The 5,000-nt window shown below is 35.8% G+C and overlaps 1 protein-coding gene across 10 annotated transcripts in view; it reads left to right on the top strand.

Moving 5' to 3' along the window:
* The window catches only part of LOC106868552 (G protein-coupled receptor dmsr-1), a 185,639-nt gene that overhangs the window by 25,733 nt on the left and 154,906 nt on the right, over positions 1–5,000 (top strand). The window contains exon 1 of one of the 10 annotated variants that reach the window (XM_014913861.3): positions 2,916–3,504. The exons of the other annotated variants lie outside the window; for them this stretch is intronic. The gene's annotated coding sequence lies outside the window, so the exon portion shown is untranslated. Of the gene's footprint in view, positions 1–2,915; positions 3,505–5,000 lie in introns of those variants that run through there. 10 annotated transcript variants of the gene reach the window in all.

Raw genomic sequence — 5,000 nt, 5'->3', positions numbered from 1 at the left:
TTGTTTTTCAATTCAAATCGTAATGCCATCCTGCAAGTGTGCATGTGATTATGTTTGTGTGCGAGAGTGTGTTGCTGATAATTTTGCCTCTGGAGTAAAGCGCGCACATTTGCAGAGAGAATCATGTGTGTATGCACATATAGATAGATAACCAAATAGATAGATAGACAGATAAATAGATAGATAGATAGATAGATATGCACCCTTGCGCACACACAAACGCGTTTACACAGAAAGAGAGATGCATGCATGATTGTATGTATGTATATGTGTGTATATATATATATATATATAATAAATGTATGTGTGTGTGTATATGTATATATACGTTAATGTGTGTGCATGTGTGCAATTTTATGAATACGTACAATACATTTTTTGTTTACACATACATACACACAATATAAATACACACATACTTGTATGTGTGTGTGTGCGCGCGTTGCCGTGAAACATTAACCAAGAGAAAAAAAAATCAATAGATGGAGTTAAACATTGATTTTTCTAAAAACGATGAAAGTGGTTTCAAAGTTTCCTTTAAGTGGACTCGTCACACATGTTTCTAATACGCACACTTTGCGGAGTAAGCATTGTTGAAACTTTGAAGTCTCTGTCATAAATTTTCGGCATTATGTATATATTTATATATATATATATATATATATATATATATATATATATATATATATATATATATATATATATATACATATAGTCAATTCAAATAACTAAACAATTCAAAAATCGAATAAAAACGGACGCTCGGTGAAAGGAGAGACACACGCGAACTTACTTTGGGTAAAATAAAATAAAGGAGGGCCAGTTAATTATGATTTTATTCAACATATTTCCCTCTCAGATTCACTTATTTATTGCAGCAGTCCTTCAATTTTTCAAAGACCTGTAAAAGAACTTGGGAAGTTGCGCCTCGCGATGCCCTTAAAGCTAGGAACTTTTCAGTACCCCATTATATATATATATATATATATATAAACACTTTACGCTTGTTTCCTTCGTCGATCTGCGACCATGCTGGGGCACCGATTTGATTGGTTTGAATTAACAGAACGCCTCCAGTGCTTATTTTTGAGTCTGGTACTTACTGGCGCTTATTTTAGCGGTTTCTCTTGCCGAATCGTCAGGAGACGGATACATAAACAAACCAGCACCAGTTGTCAAGCGGTGAGGTGGGGGATAAACGCGACGACAAAGACCACACACACGGAATCACTGTTTCCACTTACGAAATTATTTATTCACAAGGTATTCGTCGCCTTTGGGCTGAAGTAGAAGACGCTTCTCTAAGGTGTCCCGCAGTGGGACCGAACCCGGAATCGTATGGTGACTAAGCGAGATACTTCACAACACACACACATGAATGTTTGCTTTTATATCTATATATGGAGGCAATTGAAAATTAGCGGCAAGATTATGCAGTTCTTTTAGTCGGGTACATATTTTAGTTTAACACGGAAAATCTTGACAGTAACTTTTGATGCCGAGGAATTCAATATGTATGCATGTATGCGTGTGTGTGTGTTTCATGGAAAGCAGCGTGAATCTGAAGAAATGAAATAACTTGAAATATTCAAAAGCCTGGCTCTCAGTCAAAAATGTAAAATACATTCTGTCTTTACATTTGATGTTCGGCAAAAGAGATCTGTGCGCACACAGGAGCTCCCACCGCACACGTACGCGTTTTTTGCCTGGCGTGATAGTAATTCTACCAGATCACCTTAATGAGGGTAATAACAATGATAATAATAATAATAATAATAATAATAATAATAATAATAGTGATAATTGTTGGGTTGTTAAAGCCGTTCGCCCAAGGGCTGCGTTTTCTATCCCCCTTCGGGAAACGTGGATAAGTTTCTTGTATTCCAATACATGTGAGTGAAATCGCGTAGACGGAGACTTAATCTAAACTAACTAGCGAACACACCACGTTACGTGCAAGAAATTCTACATGAAGATTATACTAAGGTAACACGTGTTTCTGGAATTCTCAGCCACATATATATTCGATCATTTAACGAGTAATTTGTGTAGTTCAAAGAACAAGTGGATTATTGATTGACGAAATCGACGACAGATTTATGTATGTATGTATGTATGTATGTATGTATGTGGTGTATGTATGTATGTATGTAGTGTATGTGTGTGAATGGACGAGTTTTAACTTCCAGGTGTACGCTTTGATTTACAATTGATGACTAAGAAAGAGACAGCTGACATATTGATATTCTATAATATGAAATGCTAATATATTTTTTGATATCAATTTTATGTGTGAATGCATGTATCATAATTTGCTTGCATGTATGTGTATGATCATGCACACACACGCGCATATATATATATCTGTTTGATTATGTATGATTATATGTATCTATGTATACGTGTATATACGTGTATGTGAGCGCATGCATGCATATGTGTGTGTGTATACATGTAATACGAATGTGAATGCATGTCATATGTATATGGTGGAAATAGTGATTGCGTGTGTTTGTGTGTGGTTTTTGCCTTCGCATTTATCCCCCACCTCACTGCTTGACAACCGGTCCTGGGACTTGACTGATGAAAGAAAGCCAAAAATGACCCATCTTTTTTGCTTGTCCTTCTAATTGTTCTTTCTTTTGTCCACCTTTGCATCGTCTATCTGTCCGAACGTTTTAATGCCCTCTATTGCGTTTTTGTTATATATATATATATATATATATATATATATATATATACATATATATATCTCATATATATATATATATATATATACATATATATATCTCAAAGTAAGATCCAAGAAACGAGCTGTAGGAAGAAAGTTAGCTTCAGTAACAATAGTGGTTTGAGGCGGAAGGTTGTAGATTTTTTTCCCGTAACATATGTAACCCGGATATTATCTACTCCATTCTCTTAACTCTTATATATTAGTTTGCGTTATACATACAAGTATCAATTTTATTCTCCTCTGTATGCATGTCCATTTTATGCATATTCATGCACAAACGCATACATGAAAATAAAAAATTGAAGATGACATGGGAGTTGGTACGGTACGTTTTATCCAACGGAGTAACTCCACAATCGAGGTTACGGACCCGTTAGAAACACTCGAACCCATTATTCAAATCAAACCCGCAAATCATTGCCGCCAAATATCTGCTTCCCTCGTAATAATTTTCTTGTGTATGTCGTATCTCTTCCACCAGGAGCACACAAGTGACAAATACATTTAAGAGACATTTTACCGACTGTGATTAGCAAAGTAACGTTTGTATTCGTCACGCGGTTCGTGGGAGAGCTTGTGATATTACAATACGCTTCCTCTTGAAGGAAACTGTAACATGAGTTCATTAGAGTGTGGACAGAGTGTCTATTTCTCGTGAGCTGAAAACGAAGAAAAATCTTTTCTCTGCTTCCCAATGGAGAATTTGTTTTCAGAAATTTCGATGAGACTTCTCTGAACGATATACTGACTTAAGAGAGACTACACTACACGTAAGTACAAACCTATAAATACATCACCTAATTAATCTTATGTATACCGGACATTGTTACAGGATCTTATGAATCTTTTACGAACTCTGAGTTAACGAAGAAACCTCTCAAGGTAACGAGGGATCTTTTACATAGCCGTCTGACCCGCCAGAAATAAGTTAAAACCTCCCGAAATAAAAGCCTAACGTTTTAAAAAATGAATGACACATTGAGTAATGTTTTATATCCTTTGTTTGAATAAAATACGATTATGTAATAATCATGGTCCTTCTGGATCGGGGATGATCTGAGATTATACAACAATTGTCATGCAAAACAACTTAAATTCAGGTTATTTGTTTAGTTTTATTTCAATTCTGGTGAAACTTCAGCATCATTACATAGATGTTTCAGTCCAGTTGACTTACGGCTCGATTGTCGGTTCGCTACATTTTCCAATTGGAAAGACGATAATGACAAGAGGTGTATATAACTCGGTGCAGAACAATTATCCCAAGAGACATGCGACATTTCTCAAAAGTATCTAGTCTGTTGATTTTCTCTTTGATGTCTGCATCCTTCACAAATTAAGATCCGGTAAAGACACAGATACAGGGCTGATTTCCATCAAATTCTACTAGCAAGGTATAGGCTACATCAGTTGGGTGCAACCTTTTTCAGGTGATAAACAAAATTTACGAAGAAAATTTCATCAGCCACCGAGAATATTTCTATTTTTTGTAGCATTTATATTTTAAATTGCAAAATTAAACATTTATTTATATAACTGTTTCAATTTTAGGGACTGGTGTTAAACATCAGCGTTCACTTGGCTATTTTATCGACCCGAAAGAATAAAAGAAAATGTCGATCTCGACAGAATTTGAACCCAGAACGTAGACTGACGAAATGCACTGAGTGTTTTTGTCTCGCTAACATTTCTGGTAGCTCGCCGCTATTTCGATGCTTTTGTGAATTTACTTTCGTTTTTAACTTTTGACTGATTCTTGTAACAATAATAACAAACTCGCTGGTTTATGAAACTGGTTGCGAGACACATATACTTTGATACAGACCATTGTCAGTACGCTTGGATCACATGGTGCATCACTGAGCCAGAGTAATAGATTCTTTTGTAGGATCGAATCTGGAGTTACGTGATTATGAACAAAACATGTTAGCTCTAGAGTTATGGCAGTAGCATAGCTGTAGTTTCGATGTAAGACATCATTATCTATGCAGCACATTTTGGCCTGGTTGTTCATTTGTACGGTTGCTTGCGTGAGAAACATATACACGGCCGACCAATTACTAGAACAAACATCCAACTATCCCTCATATCATACTGCCATACCGTGTAAAAATCTAAAGGAGAAATCGTATAATATCTTAGATATACCATGACTGCGATTAAAAATCAAACAAGCGGCAAATTGGTGCAGTCGTTAGAGTATCGGATAAAATGCCTTGCGATATTTGTTTCGATTCGCTGCACTTTGAGGTTAAATTTTGCCTTT

The sequence above is a fragment of the Octopus bimaculoides genome, chromosome 14 (genome assembly GCF_046866305.1).
Source record: "Octopus bimaculoides isolate indiv1 chromosome 14, ASM4686630v1, whole genome shotgun sequence".
Lineage (NCBI taxonomy): Eukaryota > Metazoa > Mollusca > Cephalopoda > Octopoda > Octopodidae > Octopus > Octopus bimaculoides.
The sequence above is the reverse complement of the archived record's forward strand: the minus strand, read 5'-3'. Positions and strand labels throughout refer to the sequence as shown.